This window comes from Dromaius novaehollandiae, chromosome 1, assembly GCF_036370855.1.
Source record: "Dromaius novaehollandiae isolate bDroNov1 chromosome 1, bDroNov1.hap1, whole genome shotgun sequence".
Taxonomy (NCBI): Eukaryota; Metazoa; Chordata; class Aves; order Casuariiformes; family Dromaiidae; genus Dromaius; species Dromaius novaehollandiae.
In genome coordinates this window covers 32,665,163-32,689,554 of record NC_088098.1, presented here as the reverse complement: position 1 = coordinate 32,689,554, position 24,392 = coordinate 32,665,163, and positions in this window count along the sequence as shown.

The window sequence follows — 24,392 nt, the reverse complement described above, 5'->3', positions numbered from 1 at the left end:
GATTAGAGAATTCAAGCTCTTACAGAATTAAGTGTTGGGATTCTAATATCTTGATGGCAGCCTACAACTGTGCCAGCAAGAAATGCAACCAGAGATGAATAATATATACACGATCTAAAAGTGAGTTGTAGACTAAAACTTCCGGAGTTTTTGGCTTATCAGACTGTTTTCTTCACAGCTTTTTAACATGCAGAAAAGTGCTGAAGGCAGAGCTGTTAAGTTTGCTATTGAAAAATGCAAGACAGTTTCATATGAAATGTATATATATTTCCTGTTTATGGGTGCACACTGTGAAGAACATACAAGAATTACTGTAAAGTGATTTCTGTTTTGTAAGAAAAGATGCAGAAGCTTGAATGGAAGATGAAGTCACTGAAGAATATGAAGGAATCGTCACTGGATTGCACAGCTGCTTGCAAAGAACCTTTAGCATAAAGGTGAAGTCCCATATGATAGACACGATAAACTGAAACATGAAATAACACAAAGATGGAAAATGAAGCAAGGCAGCAGAATGCTATGTCAAAGATGTAGGAAAAACAACAGTAAAGAAAGAAATATGTAGTAATCTGACCTTGATATTCCCCCAAAGCATTCCGTCTTGGAAAACAAATGGTTAAATAAAATGAAAAAGAACTCAGGGAACTTAGGACAATAATAGCTGACCATGGAATGAACATCTAAAGGGATGAAGTGAAGAAAAGAGAGAAGAAGAGAGACAAGTAACCTTGACCGAAGTTAGATGTCTGAGTCTTATATTAAGGAAACAAAATGATGTACTGCCCTCTGCATTTTACCAAAATGATGTCACAGTAATACTGATGGATATCTGAAAAAAAATTGTAATGTGAATGAATGACTCAAGAATAATACCTGATATGATTAAAAACCTCTTCTGGAACCAAAGTGGCAGCTTGTGCTAGGGGCAATGCAAGTGACCTTCACAGAGTTGCTTGTAATAAGAAGAACACAGAGAGTGACATGAGAGCTTTTATGGTGATTATACTGATGTTGTAGAGAGAAGCATTTTGTCTTCAAAGAACACAGCAAATATTTCTCAGGTGATAGCTTCCTTGCTTTCAACTGCCTCCCAATAAGAAGTTGCGCACATTGTTACATTACATACAAAAGTAGTAGGATCAGCGTGTGAGCTTTAAACTGCTGAGGAGAAGGTGCAAAAGAACACTGTGATTTAAAAGACACCCTGGAAGCCATGTCTAATGCATAATGTAAAACAGAATGCAGAGAATTTGGCAAATGAACAATATGGTTAGAGAGGCAAGACATTGATGCATTTGTACAGAAAAATAGAAATATAACAAGGAAAACTAAATGTGGTATTAAAAATATTAATTATTATTTTAATGTAGGAGAATTAGCTGAAATCCAGTAACCAAGATCCTGTAGATGGATTTTTTAGGATAGTAAAACTCGCGTACAGAATAGAAAATTAAGAAAAGGCAGAAATTTAGATTTGCATGCCAAAATTTAAGTGTCAGACACAAAAAAAACAGGGAAGGGGTTAGTGAAATTCCAAAGTTAGGGGTAAGAGCTATGTCTTCTCATCATTCAGACTTAGATATCTGCTAGAGGCCATCAAGACTAGCAGGTAAACTAAAGAGGAGTTTAACAACAGACATTATAATGAAACAGAAAAGGATACTGAGTGAGAGAGAGCATGCTTACTAAAGAGGAAATGCTGCATTTCTTACACTTAAATTGGCTGAACATTTTGACTGTAAAAAGATTCTTGCAACTATTGCTGAGAACATAAGCTCCTCATTTGTGCAGTAGGTGTTGACACTCGCAGAAGAAAGTCCTCAGGCCAAAGGAGGCTTTTCTTTTGTCCTGTAACAGTATGTTCTCAGTTGCTGAATTGTAAACCACACTTTCGCCCTCTTTGCTTGCCTTATTCAAGAAAACTTTGGCACCACGGCAAGCTAATGATAACATGACAAACCTTCTGGGTTCTCATTGTAACCAAAGCAAAACGAACTAATAGAAACCATGCAAGAATAGCTCTTCAAAGAGAGTTAGTAATTAGACTGAAATAAAGCAGAGATCTCTGGTTTGCATTCACAATTTTGACCTCTGTCCTGGAGCTCGGTTCATAACACACCTTGCTTTTCTTCGCCTTACAAAATGTAGTAGCAGTTGCTGGCTCCTTTAAAAATCACAGAGCCAGGGACAGCAGTGGTTAGTGTAGTCACCTGTGAGGCTGGCTCTACATCAATTAACGTTTTTTTAACACAAACTAGAACATCATTGACAGTAAAAAAATAAAAAACTCTTTCAGTAATATTTTGGACATCCCAGTAGCTATCGGACTCTCTTGGAAGGCAGGAGATAGAGATTCAACCTCCTCCTCCAAATTGGGTCATTCAAATGCCCTCACCTATCTTCACAGCACAGGCATATGCAGAGGATAGCTATGGGCTATCTTGCTACAGGCAAGACAGTTGATGATTGCCTTTGATTTAGGAGCCTAAATCTGCTTGATGACTCTGTTCCTCTCTTCACAAATGCTTTCCTCTTTCTCTTGCTTCTTCTGTGGTCTACAGGCTAATGCTACAATACCTAACTTTTCAAATGATGAGGGGCACACCGCTTTTTCTTGTGTCCTTTAGTAATTACTCATCATAATGCTTAGCTAGACTGAGCTATATTTTTCTTACCTCTTTCAATTTACTATCTATTACTCTAGAGCCAGCTCTGCCCATGGACTTTATGATTCTGGCAGCCATTACAGGTGAATGAGCATCTATATTACTCTTCTCCATTCACCCTTAATAGAAGATGACAACCTTCTTAAAATTAGTCAAAAGACTTTTAGCATTTCAGATGCTTAATTTTGAGGTGCCACTGGAAAGCAGGAAAATAGCGTATGACTGATGCAGAAACCTTAGCCAGAAATGGTAAAACGCAGCAAAAAAAAGAGAGTAAGAGAAGCCAGACTACTAAGTACCTAATATGATAGTTTGCCTTCTATTCACACACTAATAAAAAAAAGATAAGTTTCAAGCGTTCACCCAAAAAGAATGACTGCACCTTATGACACAAAAATATGTAACCACAAATTCATTTTGGAGGTAGCTATGAAAAAATAATTTGTCCTTTTCAACCTTTGATGGGTTATTTATCATTGGTGTAGTTGAATTTTTCATAACTATATGTCATACAATGAGAAAATTATCTTAAGTCTGAGATGGAAAAGATCTATGATAGTTTCTCTATTGTCTCATTTTAGAATTGTTTCTGTATTCTTGTGTATCCTGTCCCATACAGAATGAATTACTGCTTTAATAGGGATTTTAACTCTCTTTTTGAAAGAGTGCCCTCAGTGTAATAGCCTGGACAGTTTGGGTATTTTTTGTTGTATTTGGCCCAGTTTTCCTGTATTCAGTTTCATTTTAACACCCTGGGATAACTTATTTTTACTAATCTTTGCACCAGTCTTAGAAATCTCTACCACCCCACAAAGACAGAAGAGGAGAAAGGAAAATATTCTTTGCAAGTACGTTATCTACAGACTCAGGGAATTAATGATGACAGATTTGTGTTTCAAGTGATGATCTCCGCTCACCCACCCCTTCATAGGAACATAAAAAAAGTTCCCAAAATCTCTGATAATGCACATGGAAGAAATCTCATTGCTAGTTCAGATTTAACTTTAATTCTTTTATAAGATATCCATATCAAAAGGCATCAATGGCATATGAAATGCCACAACTTGGTTGTAAATGGCCCCTCAGCAAGGGTTCAGCAAATTTGTCAGTTTTTCCTTTGTATTTTTTTCTTTTTGTATTTATTTTTTGTATCCTTTTTTTTTCTTTTTGTATTTTTTTTATACTGTATTGATTCTCTAGTATGTCTCTTTACATTTTCATATGTGTTTATTGTGGTTTATTTGGTCATCCATTAGCCTGGCTTAATGTTACTACAGCATTTAAATCAGTTCCTGCCCCCTCTTCCAATACCCTCCAATCTGTTAGCTTATTTCTGGTACTGAGCTGACTAGAATGTTGTTCTGTACCTTAGTGGTATCTTAGAAGTGAGAAGATATTTTCTTCTTGGCTCCCCATTTCTTCATAAACTGATGAAAATGAATCAGACTCTTTAACTGTGACACAGTATTGCAAAAAGAGGACTCATTTTCTCCTGCAGATGAAATGTCTCCAAGTTATCTCCCATTTTCTGCAAGCTAAGAAGATGCAGCTGTGCAATTACTGTGGACCAGCTGATGTTTGGAGACTCGTTATTTCACAGCAACTGTTTATGCAGTTGAGCCACAGTTTGTGCAGGCATCCTAAAGACCTTCTCTCTCTTTCTGACATACCTGGCTGAGCATGTTCAGCTCTTCTCAAGGACCAGGCAATTGCCCCCTTCTCTTAGCAGGTTCCTGAGACCAGGGTCCGGGCAAGACAGACAAGCAGATTCCTCTAAAAGGGGACTGCTGAGTAGCAGCAGAAGCTATTTGTTTACTCTGTCTTGGCTGCAGCTCTCTGGATCAGGTAACACCATCTGAGGTGGCAAATTCTACTTTATGGATTTGCAGAAAAGCATATGGTGTAAGCTGGGAAGTAGAATGTATATTATTATATTGCTGGGATGAGAAAAATGAGAAGCATTTACTTCCAGGAGCATAATTCCTGGACATATTAATATTCTGAATCATGGTGAGAGGACTATACACTCAGCATAAAATCCTGCTCTAAGGAAAGGCAATAACAAATTTTAAGGGAGGTAAATAATGCCTTTCTGTCTCTAAGAAAACTCTCTTTATCTGTTTTCATTTTGCTCAATGGTGCCAGGATTTTCAAACATGAAGTCAAGAGGTGGTAAGTGTCTGTCACACTGAATGTCAGGCCTCAATAAGTAATCGTCAAACTACAAGTGTTATTTTTAAGGAAAATGTTGGCCTCTATTTTTAAATACCTTATCAAATATTTTTGATATCAAATAGTACAAAAGCTTGTTTAGATAAGAAAATAGCTTATGAAATATATATATATTATATATATGTATATAACTTACAGTTTATCACTGAAGTGGAGAATAGTAACATTAAAAGCGGGATGAAACTTGGTTTTAGGAAGATAATAGTTATTCTGGTAATCAGTCTTGTTAATTTGAATTCACTTACTGAGTAATTACTCACCAATGATCAGGATGGGTCATATGTTGCATTTATGTGTGGGGATCAATAATCTGTTATCAGTGACTGCCAGATGGAAAACATCCAAAGTCTGGTTCAGATGCCACAGGAACCAACACAACAGTTTGGCAGACAGTTCCACTCTGGGTTAAGTTTTTTTCATTGTAGATATACCATTTCTTCCTTTCAGTGTTTCACAGTAATATTGCATTTGTCCATCCCATGCCAGGTGCCCATGACAGAAGCATACAGCAAATTTAGGTCTGCCTGGCATTTTTTTCTAAAAGAAATTGAACTGTGACTTGTACCTTCAGCTCTGCTGCTATTTCTATTCCAGGGAAGTTAAAATAAAATTCCCTTACCCACTTCTACATGTGTTTCTTGCTCACTAGTATTCACAACCTTTGACACAGAGGAATTTTAACAGAGAAGGAAAAGGGGGAAAAAAATCAAAATAGGTATGCAAGTTCCTAACCTTAAGTATATTTGCAATTTGCTCTGCAATTTGGATGCTAATAGGATGAGGTGCTTCTGGTTCTGGCTCACAAGAAAGCACTGTTCAAGGACAGATAGCGTGCAACTTTCCTCGTGTAGCTCTGATAATGCCAGTCAATCCAAATTTTACAAAGACCTGGGACCTACTTTAAGTAAGGACTGGCAATCATATTTGGGTGTTTCGTGGTTCAGACAAGTGGAAAATGCCCAAGTACTATTTCTAAATTTCCTACTTGAGGTGCTGTGTTTTCCAGTGCATCATGTCATGTCATTTTGTATCACATTGTCTAACACAATGTGACTGATGGTGTGCCTCAGAAATAGAAGTAACTGACAATGCCTAATCTAATTCATGAAAACACGACTTTCAGAAGATGTGCTCTGAGACATGTGTCATGCAATATTTTCATATACGCTTCCCTTTAACTTCTGCTGATCTGAGTTCAGGCTCTTCCCAGTGGCTTGTCCTTTGTGACAATGAGTTAGGTGCCCTTTCAGAAAACCTCTGTTGGTTCCTGTGGCATCTGAACCATACTTTGGATGTTTTCTATCTGGCAATCACTGATAACAGATTATCGATCAATATTCTCAGAAATTTAAAAGTGGACATCTTAGTTTTATCTTTGGAATTCTATTAGTGTGATGAAAATCTATGCTTGTATAACTATTAAAAATACAAATATATACTCTGCACAAACTTCTTTTTCTTAAAGATGTTACATCTTTAAAGAGCTTGAGTGTAGTAAATCAATTCATAAGCTGTAAAAGTGTTCTAATGGGGCTTCAAAGAGAAATCTAATGAAAAGAGTCTTTTGGGTAATCTGTTTGATTCAACTATGTTATCCTTCCCTATTATCTTCTTAATAACTTCTATTATCAAAAAAAGAAGAAAAGAAAATACTTTCAATTTAAATTATGCACTGGTAGTTTATATATATGTGATCAACAAGTAAAATGAACTAATAAGCACACAAATATTTCACTCGTACTGTATCTTTAAGTTATTCTTTGAAAGAAGTTTATCTGTATAACTGCTAACAAGTTGATAACAAGTTATTTATTTGACTTTTTATGATAATTATAAATAATACAATTCAAAATCTTAGGAAAGGTTCTCAATGAAAAATGGCTAAAAATTATTCATATATTTCAGTCTGTAGTGTGAAGTATTTAGTCTGAACATCAGCAGTGTTAAGAAACTGGTAGCTTTCTATGGTAGTAGCATATTATTTTTACAGTTGTACAGAAATACTATATCTGAGAACAAAAAAGAAGTCATAGTTGTTTTGCTCATCTTCCTATCAGAGAATTATTTTTGGTACTCTGCTATAATCTGATATTGTACATTAGTTAGAACTACGCCTTATGAAACATCACCCCAAAGGTCAAAAAATAACTCAGTTATGAATTTAAACCAAGTGTTTGAAGGGAGGAAAGCGGGTTTGCAAACACGCAGCCCTGTCTCCTGCACATCTCATGGGGATTCTTGACTGCTGACTCCTTATCTTAACATGTAACATAATAACTAATTACTGTCAAAGTTACCAGACCCATCAGACTCTTATTGCATTAACCTTATGCACTGGTTCAGGAGAAATGCAATCAATCCACTGCTAAATTAATTATTAATTTTAAAGTTATCATAAAATAATGTGATCCCAATATTGGCATAAATCATGTGGTTAACTATCAAATTAGTTATCAAGAAATGCAAAGGAGTGGCAAGTCCTATTCAAAGGATTTCATTATATTCATTTGCTCAGAGCACTGAGAGGTCATAATTTTAACCTTGTATGGGTCCAAACCATATGAAAATTATTCTTGTCACCGAAGGCCAGCAATAATTCTTTTAATTCCATGTCATATTAATGACCAACAAGGAATGAGCCCCATAAGTGTCTCATTTATTGTCTTAAATATGAAAATGTTTTAGAGATTAGAGAGGAAATTGTTTGAATTAATTAACTGAACTGATGCTCAAGGGAGCTGGTACAAGATTTTCAGACAAAGGCTGAGAATTTACAATAATGACATTTCTTTCATGGTTAGAAAATATAGTACCAGAGGGACTTTGAGGCACTCTTAACATTTTAGCTGATGTCTGTTGAGAGCTTGAGGTTCCTCTGAAAGCATTTATTTTATTCATTGGAGACTCCTCTCAATTACAGCATGAAAGGCATCACATTAAAATAGCCATGAGGCCCACAAATTTCACTGTTTAAATGGGATTGGATAACTGACACAATGAAAATTCAGAATGTAAATGGAGCCTATTAAAGTAATAGGATCATTTATAAAAAATCCTTTTTTCAAGAAAGGTAATGTGCAAAAGATAAAAACCAGAACTGTGTTGAGCAGGGCTAACTTAATCACTCCCCCCCCCCCCCCCCCGCCCCTTTTCTGTGATATCTATTAACAGAAAATCCTTGGTTCATAAATGCAGCTCTGCACCCTTGCACTTCATAGTGACCCAAGTGCTGGGTAGGACCTGAGAGGATTCTTTGAATTAGTTTGAGTTTCTAGCTCATGTTGTCACTGCTTTTGAACATGACAAGGTTTCAGACAGTGTGTTGTTCCTTCCTTCTTGGTTAAAAAGTCATAATGAGAATATATCAGAGGTTTTACCCATAAACGAGTTAGGAAAAAGATGAAAAGCTAAGGCAGAAGTTTGCCTATGGTGTTTTCGAATTCTATTATGATCAAATGTAAATTAGAATGTCAAGCAAAGGATCTGTAGGGATTTTTTTTTTAATTCAGCTCAAAGGACCAGTGATACTACAACACCACATAATAAAAACAAATACTTTTTCTCATGTGATCTATTTCTTTCTCTTTTATAATTACTCAACAATTTATTTAGTCAAAAAAAAAAAAAAAAAAAAAAAGAAAGAAAGAAAGGGTAAAAGTTAAAGGCTAGACCGAAGGCCAACAAAGACTTCCTAGTTTTGATGGTTTCTATCTGGTTTTTGAGTCTCAAGGTTTTCAGTTTAAAAATCCCTTATTCTCAGTGAGAGAGTCCAGCTCTCAGAAAGTTGGCTGTTAGAAATTATTTAACAAGATTCATTCTTGAAAATGTGCAGCTACTGTAGTTTTTTATTTTAATTAACTTGTAATAAATTTAGCCAAGAAAGTATTTATTTCAGTGTTATTTTCATAAATTATATTTTTCTGAGACTCAGACTCAGTAGTACAAGAAGATTTTCAAAATCTTAGTGATGAACAGAGAGATACAAGCCACTCTTACTCCTTTTAGCCTATCTTGAGAGTGATTATACTTTCTAAAGGACACATAGAAATGACTTAATGGTGTGTATGTGGCAGTGAATACTAGTCCTCATTCTGCAGAAGACAGGTGCTAATGACAACAGAAGCTTCAGGCCATTAGATAGTCATCAGATTGGAGAGCCTAAGGGTGCCTCTACAGGACTGCAATTACATTTAATGGTGTCCATCCTACTCAGTATCAGGCAGGAGAAAAAGTATATCTTTGTTAACTGTGAAAACATATTTAAACACACAAGACGCAAGACTTGGGAAAAGTACCTTTCTTCCTCTCTCCTTCCCCTTACAGCCCTGCTCAGCTAAGGTGTCCACCTGGCCTGTCTCCCATCTGTCTGGCTAATACAGTAAAAGCCAGTACCCTGAATTAGTTGCCTACAATTTATATGCAGTTAACAAGCACACCTGTGCATCCAAATGATCATACAGAATTGCCACTTTGAGGGCCTGAGTTTAACTAAAATGGAAAGTGCAGAAGTTTGTGAGGAATTGCAAATCTCTCAGAAGCCTAGAAACCTAATTAAGGAGCTCTATGGGCTGCACCTCTCACCTTGAGGGATGGGAGCTTAGAAATCTGTTCCTTTTTTCCCAAAAGAGCCAACTGCAATGTTCTCTTCAGTCTGAGAAGGCTCTTCAACCCTCACACACTGGGCACAGTGATCTATGGGACTGCAGGGGAAGTCTGCGTGGTCTAGGAACCCTTCTTACAACTCAGACATCAAGTTAAGAGAAGTCTGAGATTTTTTTTTGTTTGGTTGTTTCTGAGAATGAACATTCACTTTGTTGGTATTGATTATCCCACATAAAGGTTGTTGCCCTTAAGAAGCTAGAAAAAACATAAAATTCCTGAATGGCCAGGTATTTCTGTGCTGGAAAGAGCTATGCTGCATAAACGCTTCCATAAGGCAGAGAAACACTCATTTTGTATTGCCTTGTGAAATTTTCACATGCTTCCACATGCTCTACTTTTCAAACAACAAGACCTTGCTCACTTTACTAAACTACTAATATACTTTCTGTGTATTGTGTACTTGCTTTAAGAATATGTAAACATTTCTACAAAGTGCATTATGTGAAGATTTCTTTGACAAGTATGTCTGCTTGCTTTCTAAGTTTTACTTAGGAAGAAAACAGTCTCTCTGTTTGCAAGCACATTCTTAAAAAAAGGAACAATATTTCATAGAAACTCCTCATTAATCATTGGCGGACGTCTTGGCTTTTGCTATGTTTCTTACTATGTTTTATTAATTTTGACTAACCTTACTTCACATTTTAATTTGATAGTGTGTCCTGAGGTCACCTAAATTTTCTTCCATTGTCAGACTGTAACTACTTCTTCCTCTTCCGTGTAGAGCAAAACTTGCGTGCTCCATCCAGATGCATGTACCTAGATTTAGGTTAGCCTCAGATATCTGTATTAAACCTAAAGACTTGAAAGCAGTATTTTAAAAATAGGAATTCAGCGCTTCCCTGCCCTTCAAACAAATAACCCCCCCACTCCTCTAGCTTTCAACCTTCTTTGGGTTCAGGCCATTCTAATGAGCCCTTTATTAGCTGAAGCTTGTAACTACTGTAGCTACCTAGAAGGGCACCAAAGGCAAAGAAACAGTTAATCATTATTGTGCCTACAGACTGCCTCTGCTAGGGAGTGCCTACAGACTCCCTCTGCTGCTAGGGCTTGTGGCTAGATCACACCCTGTGCTGCATATCGCAAAGTATTACAGTACTACGTGACAGAATTTGGTTTGAAGAAGTCCTCTAAAGATCATCAGGAACAACAGCGCTCTTAGAAATGCAGAGGGACCTGATGCGGCTGCTGCAACCAGATAGAAACATAGAAAATACTGCTCACTCATCATTCCCATACCATCTGTTTGAGGTTAATATGTAACTGTTTTTGTCACTTTGACTCAGCTTAGCTTACCAAATAAGAAAGGGTGTAAACCTGAATTCTAGCTTTCTTGTAGTTGCCTGATACAGGTGTAAAAGGATTCCTCACCCTGTGTATACATGTCAGCAAGTGTTGTCTTCAATTAAAATATACGTAATGGGCATCTGTGCAACTAAGCACAGATCTTTAAGTATATGTCAGTAAGCATTCAAAAGCTGATGCAAATGCATCTCTATATAAAGTATGTCTGTTGGAAAAAAATGTAAATCTTACAAAAATATTATGTAATGTAATGTTATGTAAATTTTATTATAATAAAAACATAAATATTGACCTACCTCCTATTCTTTCATTGATTGATAGGTTTAGCTATCTTTTATGGGACACTGCATAGAAAAACTTTTGGGAACGGGATGGCCATGTTGTTAGTTATTCAGTTTTAATCTTTTTAACATTTATTTATATCAATATTTTATGTAAAACACACAACATCATAAACATAAACATTAAAGCAAAAATAGGCAGTCTTGAAGGAAAACTGCAAGTGGCTTTCTTTCTAGTTGTCTACCCATTAGATTTTTGCAGGGAGGTAGAGAGGGGAAAAAAAAGATATTAAATGTGTCAGCTGAAAGAGAGATATAGCTTTTGAAAATACTGCATGTATCCATCTGAAAGGCTGTGTTTGTATTGCTAAGTCTCAGGAGGCAAAGATATAGAAAAGTCTTTTAGGGAGAAAATATATAAAGTTTTGTAATATAAGTTCTATTTAATTTCTTAATTTGATTTTATTTCTTAAGCATTACCTGGAATATATGCCCCTTTTAGGGACATAGAAGACCTGCATATAAAAGGAAAAATTTGGATGTAAGATACACATTTGACTCTTGTAAAGTATTATCCAAGGATGATACATAATAACATAACAAAAAAATTGAATTACTTCATTGTGAGCACAGTTCAGTGTGGATAAAAGAGTGCTCTTTCCACCAAAACAAAACAAAACAAAACGTGCAGCTCAACAAGAAGGTATATATCAACTATTAAAAGACTGCTGTGAAGAGCTCAGAAAAAGCCTGGAAAAACACAGGAAGCTTAGGACCCCTTGGCAATGCTGTCATAATTTGGATTTTGAGGATGAGGGCTCCCTGGTTTGGTTTCATCTGGATAATTTCTCTACAATATCATTTTTTTTTGCTGAAAAACGTGGTATTTTCCTGTAGGCTTTACTATTTCCTAGTTTTTTCTGCTGGAAAGCTGTTATAGTTTATGTTCTGAATTAAACATTGTAACAGGCCTTTCAATCAACTTTTCTCAATTTGAGTTACTGGTATTAAAAATAACCTAATACTCATTTTGTGAATCTGGCTTTCACATGCTGCACTACGTTTCATAACAGCCTGAAGTATCACATACAAATGATCAGAGATACATCACGATCACATTTAAACAAGGAGAACGAATGCTTGTGTGTAGGTTGCCAATCGACAGCATCTTGGCAAGATTAGACCAACTCCTACACCTGGGTATGCAGCACTGAGCTACAAACAAGCTCTTGAGAGCAGAGTTTTGTTCTTAAATTACTTTTCCCTTAAAAAATAAAGCTGAAGGTAGTCTCCCAAAAGAGTGGGTAAACAGCAGTAATCTGAGCCATGGACAGCGGAGGCAGCAACCATTCAAGTTTCTGATAGGTCTGATAGGTCTCTGTGAATTCACATCACTCTGCTTGCAGCAGCCTGCTATCTTTTCTTGGCCTTCCATGGAGCAAAGGCTCCCCAAGGTCCTGAACTGTGCTAAAGTACGTGGTGCTTCTGTGATGTGAACAAATCAGAATTTAAGTCACCTGTGTCTCGGTACTGACTGACCCACAGAGGTTTTTGAACTGATGTCGCCAAAGGTAAGGGCCTCAATGCACACAGGGTCTTGCATTCAGTGATGTGATATGTTTAAAAATTAAGCGGTTGTGACAGCTCAAAAAAAAAAAAAAAAAGAAAACAAAAAGAAAAAGTCCTATTTTAAAGAATATGAAAGGATTCTAGCTTTGTGGCCATCCTATCAGATCCTTTCCTCTCTTTAGTGTGTTTTTCTTTTACTTTCACCAGCATACCTTCCTGTATTCCAGATATCTCTTACTTTTTCTCTCCCTTTTATGTCCCCCTTCTAATAGGAACATACCTACTAACCACCATGGTCAGCAGTCCCTGTGTCCATTTGTTAGCATTAGTTGCTGAAGCTGGAGGAAAGTTTGTTTCTGCCACTCTCCTGCCTGGAGGAAATCCAGTTTGTTCCAAGTTAAAGGGAGAGACAGCTAGAAAATAAATAAAAACTTTAGGATAAATTTGGCCCATCTGTGCCAACAAATTTGATAGGCTGAGAAAGCATGTGATTTGCATGGTAGAAGTATTAGTAATACACAATTTCTATTCCAAAGAGCCCAATGTATCATCATTTTAATTTCCATTACTAACTTTCTGATGACCAGAATATGCCAGGGAGCTATCTAATTTTAACCTATTTTATACTGAAAAATGAATAATACTAAAGAATAGATTCATAGTAAAAGTATATGAAAGCACTGCCTTACTATAAATAACATAATTTTTCCAATATCATGTAGAAGCATATGTTCAGCATCTGAACATTTTTTTACATCATGTATTGTCTTTACTTCTTTATGTAAGAGGCATTCTATCAAAAATCTTTTCCTATTCTCCTCCACATTTTAAGGTTTTTCTGTCTTTCTCTGTGTTTCAGATTGGCCAGGAAACTAAGACATAAATTATTCAAACAGCAGCCTGTAAAAGTTATCATTGCTTGCACAGTCAAAGCTGTTGACTGTAATTACTTATGAATATGATAACTGTCTCCATGCACACAGTAAATGGTGAGGAATCCTGCTGAACATGTATGCACAATGCTTTACCTTGATGAGTTTGAATAGGGAATATGTTTTGATGAGATGATTGAATCTATTTGTAAGATACAATTTAGTAAATGAAACCCCATTGTTGTATGAGAGAAAGTGAAAGAAAGAAAGAATTCAGAAGAAGGCAGAAGGTAATATCTATAACAATTATTCTAAAAATAATGTTAGTATGAACAACCAGTAAATCAATTAAAAATAATTAATCTAGCATCTTCATTACACACATTAATGCATCAATATACAGGTTAAATGTTTGTATGTATTAAATGTTTGTATATACTAGCAAGTTAATTATTATCTTACCTCGGTCTTTATGAAAATTGTTGTCCTGTGTACATAGCAATGGGAGATGCATGCTTTTAGAGACTGAGTACACAACTGTCAAACAAAATACTGAGCAAAGAGCTCTTTCTACCCCATGAACTTGATATTGTCATCACGATTAACCCGATATCATTTTCATTCCCATCATTCATTCAAATTTCAACATACTATGCAGAAAGTCTTGAAAGTCCTTGTGATGACCATCCAGTTATTATCCCAGAAGTCTGGCATTCATTTGCTTTCAAAATAGTTTTTCCTCAGTGGGGCAAAAACATATTCATATAAGGTTCAAATCTGATAAATGAGTTAATAGACATGCCTTTGGAATTTTCTGTGCAAAAGATTCTTCAGGCTTCTTGGGTTTTCCATGTTTTCTGTCACTCTATTATCCTTTTTCCTACTCTTTTTACTGTTAACTATGACAATAAGGTTTTGGCTTTTTTTCAACCACCGTGAGTGGTTGAAAACTGCATCTAAACAAAAGTAAAAATTTAACAGAATACAGTATGAAATATCCACAGCAGAATATTTCGTATGATTCTTGTTTTTCACCAACAAGAAGTTGTGTCTACAAAAGCTGATATGACTGAAGTTGTAATTAGGAAGATTCCATTGCTATTACATTTTTACAGATAGTATAAAATTAGATAAAGAAGAGGGTTTCAATTATGGCATATGTATTTTTTTAATAGGAGAAACAATAGCTTTTTCATAGAACCTGTTTTATCCTTGGACATTAGATAATATAAATTAATTGTGTGTTTTGCCTGGCTGTAGCATTCCTTTGACCACATTTCAGTTGCAAATGTGCAGGAGAATATGTGTACGCTGCAAGGCAACACATTATGAGAAGTAAAATCCTGTTTCTCTATGCTTTTGCCTGGTTTTTAAGAGCAGTTAAAGAATCATCATTTGTAAGTATAGCAAAACAAAGAACATGACAATTTTCCTGTAATAACATCTACCTTACTCAGACACCTTAAAGTCAAATACTGCTCTCAGATTACAGCAGCATGAATCTGGAATGTCTCAGCTGCAGACAGCAGGGTTTGCTTCCACACACCCAGGAAAGATTAGCATTTTTCCATAAAGTCAGAGACCTCTATAAAGTTGTCAACAAAATATGAAAAAGCAGAATTCAAACTTCTCCTTTTATCTGTCCCGAAGTCTTCTATAACTGTGCTGTATCACAGTGAGCACAGTTTAAATTGAGACTATATTCTGACTTTTGGTAGGACTGATTGAATCCATTTAAATTTCCAAGATACTGCTGTAATGCCCAGAGGCCTGGTATTAATACAGTGAGTCATGTTTTGATCCAGTTATGTTTATTCAGTTTCTGCATATGTGACACTGATCATAATCTTCCCTCAGATCTACTCTGGCACTGATTAAAAAATATAAATAATTTAATGAAATTTGTTACTTTGAGGATGTACTAACACACACAAAACAGAAGATGAACACCTTGCACAGGAAAACTAAGAGCTAAAAATATATGTAACACAGAATGCAAGGAAAAAAAAAATTCTTTGTCTATAAATTTCTTGACTGACCACAGAAAGGTTTAAGTTTGTTGTTATCTACAACACATTTCACAAGATAAAGCCTGAAAATTAGAAAAAGCTGGATCTTTCAAATCTGTCCTCCAAAATCCAGCAGTTAACTTGATCCCAGCCTACTCAATGCCCACGGTAAAAAGTGATTCAAAAAGGCATAAATCACAGGCCTCGAACAAACCTTCTTAGCTTTCCAGTATTCGCTGTCTAATATTAATTTCCCACATCTTAACCAAGTGTTTATTGGGCATATGTCAAATTCCATCTGCTCTTTAGAGGGTTTTTTTTGTCTCTCAGTGGTAGTCATCCCTATGTACATAAGCAGTGGAAGCATTGTGTGTCTCCGAAGTGTCAAAACTTTAGTTTTTGTTCTGCCATATACAGATGTTATCATTTTAATACCACCACTATGTTAACCTGCTTATTTTTCAGAAAGAAAATATTGCTCCTTTCAATGTTTTTAAAGAATATTTAAATAAATTTTTTGACTGGCAAACATTTAATGCTTTATTTTATTACTACTTCTTGCTTCATCACTTTCCTTGCTTGAAGATGGAGAAATGTAATGGAAAGAGATGTATTCCAGCCTCCTTTTTCCTTTAGCTTGACTTAGAAAGTAAAATTTAAAAATTGACCTTAATAGTAAGAATGAATAACTCATGGCCTGTTTTATGCAACTAACAAGTGCATACAAAATGTCATTGTATTATGTACAAAGTCACTTTTAAATTAAATATGTTTCTCTCATTTCCTTTCTTAAAAAAAAAAAAGAAAACACTGATTACAAAAAAACCTTTGTATAGAACAAGCAATTACTTGAATACAGACATAGCTCATCTACAGAGATCCAGTTCTGTCATAAAAGTGTAAATGTATGACGGTTAGAACTGAATTTAAATTTTCTGCAATATGGTCTTCACACCCTACTTTTATATAATGAATTAATTTATTTGTAAAGCATATATCTCTGAATGAATTATCTTGGACACAGTAACTTTTTTTTTTTCAAAATCAATCAAAAATGAGACATCATGCCCAGAATAAACAACACTAATTCTGTCAGAGTGTACATATATATAAATATATGTATAAAATGTATATGTATATATATGCAGTCAGAGAAATTGAGGTTTTGTGTACATATCTCAGTTGTACGCAAAGCCTGAATTACAGAAATATTTTTCCATAGCCCATGTAATCATTTTGTACATATCTGGTGTTAGAAACATCTGTGTAAAGCATGCACTTCATAAATATGTGCCATTTTCTAGAATGATCTACTTATGTTAAAATTCACATGCTCTGAGTTTTCTCATTGAAGTCACTAAGGTCATAAGAATATTCATGTATGTGTAGGTAATGATGAATAATAACAAATAAATAGAATACAAATGTGTATCTAAGAGTTCACAGAAGTAATTATTTTAATTAAGTAGCTATTACAAGAAAGTGTCTTAACTCCCTGGTAACAAGGGTCTAGAATACCTTCTGTCAGTCTGTGTTTAGACTTTGATTAAAATGAGTGACATTAAAAATACTGCTATGACAGCAGCAGGAAAAGATTGTACATTCCCAGGTAACTGAGTTGGTTCCTTATCTCCATACTTTCTTCGACTCCTGTATTCCTTATATCCAAAATCTATCTCAGACTTCCATTGCTCTTTCCTGTGGTTTCCACCTAGAAGAGCCTGCCCTGAAAAAAATGTGAATGCTTTGTGTCACTGGAGCTTCTTCCATGTGCTGCCAATATTCATTTCAAGAAATCAAGGACTCAAGGCTCTGCAGCCACGTTGGTGTAAGATGTGAATTTCCACCACATGCAACGGTGCTTTTTTCCCCCTGCTCTTGGGCTCCTGGGAGCAGAGAATTCCCTCTGCTGCTGCAGCTGCACAGAAAAGCCACCTGTGCTAGTTACTAGTTACAACTAATTACAACTCCTTAGTGGAGGGATAAGGGGATACGTTCAGGGCTAAGGTCTGGGATTTTTGTCAATATAACAATATTGTAACAACACTGTGAACATCACGGCATACTGCTGAAATCTGTTAATGAGAGACAAAAAGAAGAAAAAAAGGATAATTTACACCAGTCGCTCTTCATAGTTATATATGTTTATATATATATGTATATATATGAAATCAGGGAAGTTGAGATTTTGTGTACATTTCTTAGTTGTGTGGAAAGCTTCAATCAGAAAGTACATTCTTCAATTCCATGTTTTCCCGATATGCAGGAAGAGTGCTCAGGCTTTTCTGGGCTAATCCAATTGCTCCCTGGTAAATTGACTGAAGACTCAGGGTCAAGTTCTTATTTAAAATGCTTTTTGGTGCTACTTTAAGGAAAACTGAATTGCTGGACTGCAGTTTTGAATGATACCTAAAAGCTGAAAACTGCTCTCAGGGTTTCGCCTTCAGCTAATTTTTCATTTAAAGTAGAGCAGTCTCACAAGTCTGTATTTCATAGCATCTGCTATTTGTTGGAAGTTAAAATAAGAAAATTGGGCATCACTAATATTTGAAAAGGGAATCTAATGGAAATCAAATCATCCCACAAAATCCATTTTGTGCTTATTTATAAAGCTGGCCATGAGTTTATTGACACTTAGGAAAAAAGGATTTTCTCACTGCCCTCAAATGCAAACTGAATGGGGATTTGCCAGTCCACCCACACATCTCTACTGGCAACTGTAGTTTGAACATGCTAGATAAGGGACTCATAATTTATAACATCACTTTCCCTCTCCTAAAAAATCTACTTAGCACTCAATGGGAGGGAAAGGGGGCAGGGAGGAAACAGGATTAGTGTTTGCTTTCTCACTTGCCTGATTTGGGCTTGGCAAGTGAAAGTATGAAAATCTGCCAAGTGTGACAGGCTTGCCAGGCTCTTGAGGCATTCAGCACTTACCAAGTTGAAGCTGGCATTTACTTTGTGAATCAATAAGTAGCTGACCAGCTGGCTGGTAGTCCAAAAAGACCATGGTTCTGCTGCTTGATAAGAAATAATTCACATCCACTTAAATACGCATTGTTTTATTCTCTAACTTGTGCTTCTGGGATAGCCTCAAGCTTTTTAAACCTCTGGAAAACATATGAGGTTACTATAAATAGACGGTGAAGCCCTGGCTCCACCTACATGAATAGGATCTCTGCTACTTCACTGGGTCCGGGATTTCCCATGTAATGTGCACAGGGCTTTCTATTTCATAGACAAAGTTCTTCTGTCCTGAGGACTGGCTTGAAATCCTGAGAGGAATCTGAAGTCTTCCAAACCATACAGCTGCTATGGAAAAAATGGTGTAGATTTGAGCTGCCATGTAAGGAATAAATCTAAAATGTATACTAGAATAATGGAGTTGAAACATGCAGCCCCCTCCACTGAACTGTGTGGCATCAACAAATGTGCTAAGTGAAATCTCGTTTGGAGTAGAAATGTCACAGAAAGCTGTATTTTTAACTTTCTTTGGTATGTTTGTATCTATTACAGTTTCATTTTCTCCATTAAAGATGCAAATTTTATGGTGCATCATAGACATGCTATACAGGATAGTGTTAATGTTATACTCTCTTGTGCTACCTATGATGCTGTAATTTTGATTTTTTCCATTTTCTGTGGTGAATCCCATGAATCAATTATTCTTGTCAGTCATCATTATCTGCATTAAAGGAGACCATGTTTCTAGTTTCTTCATAAATATATGACAGTAGCTTTCTTCAAGCAAGCTGCAGGATATTCTTCTTAACATATCGATTGTAATAGTTTGAGAATATTTTCTTAGTTGTTTTGAATTATCATGAAACTACACATGTACTTATAGCTTTGTGGGGTAAGACAGATGCAGGAAGCAGTATTTTTGCTATAGGAGTAGGAACTGAGGGACTGAAAGATTTTGGTACTTCTCCTGCATCCTTAAGATCAACAGGACATTGACCGTGGTCATTCAGTAACCATAAAGACACAGGGAACTTACTCTGTCCTATTCCAGCAACAAAACTCCGATCTTCAGTATGGTAGTCCAGTGTCCTAACCATATCATGCCTCCTTCCTCTCACAAGATGCTTTCGATTACACATTTTCATTTGTCACACTCTTTATACTATAGTCCTCATCTTTATTTTCCATCTTACAAAACACTACCATTATTCCTGCTCTCTATCAGACAGTAGACTGGTTTCTGCCTTTGAGTTATGACTGTATGTCCCACTGTGATTTCAAATAACAATTTCTGTTAGGAGTAATATTGTTTTTCATGTAATTTTGTTCTATGGATACTGCAATTTTCATGTTTTTATACATAAAGCATTGATTACTTTTTCATCATGAGCTGTCAGAATTTTGTTGATACCTCTTTCACAACTGATGACCCCCTTTATTTCAGCCTCTGGTTCCAAATTCCTAGTTCTGGGGAAGAATGGCATGAAAAATCACATATGTAACAGCTACAGAATACAGGTCCCTCTTTCTATGAGGATATAGTCTAGGCAGGAGTTTCCTTAACTGGGCTTTAGAGCCCCATAAACACAAACCATTTTGTCAGGGACATACTCTACTTACATGTTATTAATGTGGGCCAATAAATCTTGATCTGTCTAGTGCTCTGTACCCTTGATAATGATTTTGCATTTGAGATCTGTGAGATCATGCTCACCTCTGGGCTTTGCTTTGTACTGTTTTATATCTCCTTTTGGACCCCAATTAGGTTATTGTACTGCGTATTAAAATGACTGAGTTCACTGCAGAATTCTCTTCTCTGTAAATAAAGAATATTGTGGTTTTTTTTTCTCAATAGTGTTTGAATGTCAAGGATTCACAGAAAATGTGTTATCCTTCAACAGCGGCGTCTCATGTTTTAGAATTATACCTTCAATTCAGAGTTAGAGAGCAGCTTCTCTGCTGTGGCATGCTAGACAGTTCAGAATGTCCAATGGAAAATTATAGCCATTCATCAGCTAAGGCTAGGGAGTCATCTTTTATTATAAAACCTTCAGTTTCTGGGTGATTGTAAAGTATAGCAGACAGAAATACTCCCATTGTACTCCTAAGGGGCATTTTGCTTCTTAGGAAAGAAAAACAGTGATACTGAAGTTGTCTTTTCTTTCTCTTTTGTCTCTCTCCTTTTTTTTTTCTTTCCTTTTTCTTCAAACAACAATGTTCCTGGATGCTTTAAATACATGAGTATATCAAGCATATTCCAGATTATAGCCTGTGCTTGTTCAGTGCCTGTTTTGACTTCTGAAGAATTTCTCAGTTAAGATTAATATAGGCTTCTGAGCACTGGGGAAGATTGGAAGCTGTGTTCTCTCTACTGATTACTTTGGATAGAGACAGAGGAAGTAGTTGACTGTAGCTGGTTCCTAGTGGGAAGGTGAAAAAACAGGAAACTGCTTTTTGACAGAACTGTTTGGCTCACTGCAGGACAACCAGAGAGGTCTGATATTAGACAGCTGCAATGAAACAGTTTCACCAATCTTCCCACATGGTGTGAGATGATTGCTATTATCTTTGCTAGCTCTTTCTGTGATTAATCTATTTCTTTGGATTCTTCATTCTCATGTTTATTGGAAAGATAACACAGATAAATGGGAAAGCAGAAGTCCAACCACAATTAGTTTTAGCCTTTGATGGTCATTCATTTAGTTATCACTTTAAAGATCTGCCAAAGCATTTAGAAGGGCATTTGAAAACCTGTTTTAAGCAACTAGAATGCTGTCTGGATGGAATCTGGGATAGGAATTCATAATTTAGACCTTGTGCTGCACAGGACTGTGAGTACTCAGATATGAAAGTAGAATTCACAAAACTGAAGTCAGTGGAGCAGGTGATATGGATGTGTATCAGTTTATGTTTTTATCTGGGGGTTACCCCTAGATCCTTAAATTGCTTCTTGCACAGAATTGCCTACATCTTCTCTAGGGGCCTAATCTTCATGCAATTTACCCAGGAACCAGCAAACTTAGACTGTACAGGTCTTCCTTAGCTATAGCACATTCTGAAGGGTACATGCTCTATCACTCTCATCGAAATGGGCTGCTCTGCAGCCTGGAAAACCAAGGCCTTGAGTCCAGAAGGAAGACTTTTAAAGAGTAACCTGATTCCCTAGCCTGAACTTTAACATGCTTGGCTTGGAGTGAGAAGTCCTAGGGATAATTCCTTCATACCATTTTTGTAGTTAATGTTAAACAATCTTTGTAGAAAGAGCTGAAATAAAATTCAGAAAGGAGAAACTAAAACAGCATATGCAATGTGCAAATACATATTTGGGGTTAGGTATATATTAAAATAAGAGGAAGCACAAGTGGATGTGAAGCCTGAAGTGTAAAGCAGGAGAAAATTATACTGTGATAGCTGTTTGCAAAAAAGTAGAATGTACATTTGACAGTGTGGGTTATGAGCCAGATATACATGTAATGGAAAAGCCTGAGGAACTTAGCTCTTATTTACCCAGGAGTAAATTTGCCAGTGTTGGAGTAGGGAACCTGTCTTTTCAGGTTTGTGTCATGCTTGTGAAAGCTTTAACAAGTGATCCTACTTGATTTGCTACGGATTAATTTTTACAGTGTGTTTTTGGCCTAAAAATGCTACCGCTATGATGGAGCACACTGAAGGAGAATCTGCTTAAGGGAAGGGTGATATTACAGGTCTTAAATTCCTCTCTCCTCAGGATGTATGCTCTGGCACTACAGGGTGGCACTTCCCTGGGAGTTCATAGGCTTATACACTCTGAGAGTACCTAAATGACCTGCTGCTCCAGACACTGTGTTGTATTTAGTCTCTGGCTTGCCCTTTCGGACATTGTCTTTCCCAAAACCCAAGAAAGCCCCACTCACATTGTGTTTGAAGCATAGTGGAACCTAGTCAGGCCACTGTGACCATTTTCCCGTACTCTTGCGTTTCACAGTCCCAGAGCCGGGCACGTGCTTTCTTACAAAACCCAGGAGGGGTGGGAGGCACCGTAAGTGGAAGTGTGTGAGAGGGAGGGAGGCAAGTGTACGTGACTGGTCTTCAAAGGATAAATTACTCTTTTGCCAGAATGCACTGTCTGGATCTAGTTTTGTCCCCACTGGACACTTTATAGTGAAATGTGTAGTGATGTAGGAACAAGCGTCTCCTCAGTCCGTTGCGTCTGAGCTACACTCAGAGAATTTTACAACTGGGTAATGAAGGCACTCTTCAAAGAGACTGAATTGTGGTGCTCAGTCCCTGAAGGATGAAGTTTTTAATGAAAGGAAAAGAGAAAAAAAATCTTTTTTTAAATGGTAAAATGGTTAAAGCAGAAAATGACAGTTGTTGAGAACTTTTTCCCAAGAGCTAGGAGGTTGTTATCTTGAACAGCTCTGTAGAGATGAGAAAAATATCTTCTAATTTACTTGTTCTATATGCCTATTATAAAGGTCAGTGAATATGTTATGTTATGTATATCTCTTTGGAATCCTGGCAAGGAAAGGATAAAACTTTTTCAACATTTTGGAGCTTTTGAGGTTTGTTTTTTGCTTTTTTCCAGACAAAGAAAAATCATATCAAATGCTAGGTCAGCACATTCATTAGGTAAATTCACTTCAGAGATGTTGTAATTATCCTCAAACTGAGCACAGTAAATAAAGGAAATTCAGATTCAAGCTATGCTTAGGAGAAATCCTATCTTGATGTAGGAAAACACACTGTTAAGGTCCTGCTTACATGACACCATACAGTCCCAAAGCTATATAATTATAATGAACACTTAGGCTTTTTGGAAAAGCTACACAGTCTGGCCATTGACTTTCTGGTTTCCACATTTTTTCCATTATATGCACATATGTAACTTTTATCCAGTCAAAATCCCTTTTTTACTACTAGTAGTGTTATTTTACTTAAAGTACAAAGACTGTGTAACAAAGGTCTGCTTGAGTGTGTGAGAAGGAGAAATTTGGTTTTCCTTTTTCTCTTTTTTTTCTTCCTAACAGAGGGAGCTATGTGAAGGCAAAATATTCTTATTTTTTTTCCATGTATGGCATTTTTTAGCACAGCTTGCACTTGCAGCTTTAGACAATAACTGTTCTTTTCTGATGTCACACAAAATGTTAGAAGAAAGAACTGGAACAATAAAAAAAGTCCCCTGAAGCTTTCAGTGGGGCTTTGAAATATAAACTGCAGCTGAAAGGCTCTCCTAGACTTATATTAAAGCTGTTTTTGTTACTTTGTATATATAAACTGTGTATCTCTCTTGTTTAGGTGAGATTAAAATGCTTACCATTTTTATTTGCAGCTCCAAAATAAAGTCAATTATCGAATATAAAATTAAAGATATTTTTCTTTCAAACTCCATTTAGACTTCTATGCTGAGACAGCATGTCCTTTCTCAAAAGCATGACACTTTTAAAACAAGCAAAAAGAAAAGAAGAGTAAAGAATAATTGAGATACAAAAATGCAGATATCCTCCTATTTTTATTAATAGGTAAGTAGAAAGACATTTATCTTCAGCTTTACTAAAGGCACTGTTTTATCTATGAGCTGTTACACGCAAAATCTTGTTTACGGACAAAGAGGAAGCACACCTTCTATAGATAAGTAAAGACAATCATTTATTGTTAGTATAATTGAAATCTTAAGTCTTATGTTATTAACCCAGATCTAATTGTTATAGAAAAAAGAAAGAATAATAATGCAGTTCAGAGTTGCACACAGTTCAGAGTTGCACACACTTCTTATTTTCTACCTCTTTTTGTGGTGTTATGCGCATCCCTCCTCTGGATCCTAAGGTTGGTGGTTTCATTCAGGTCAATCTGAGA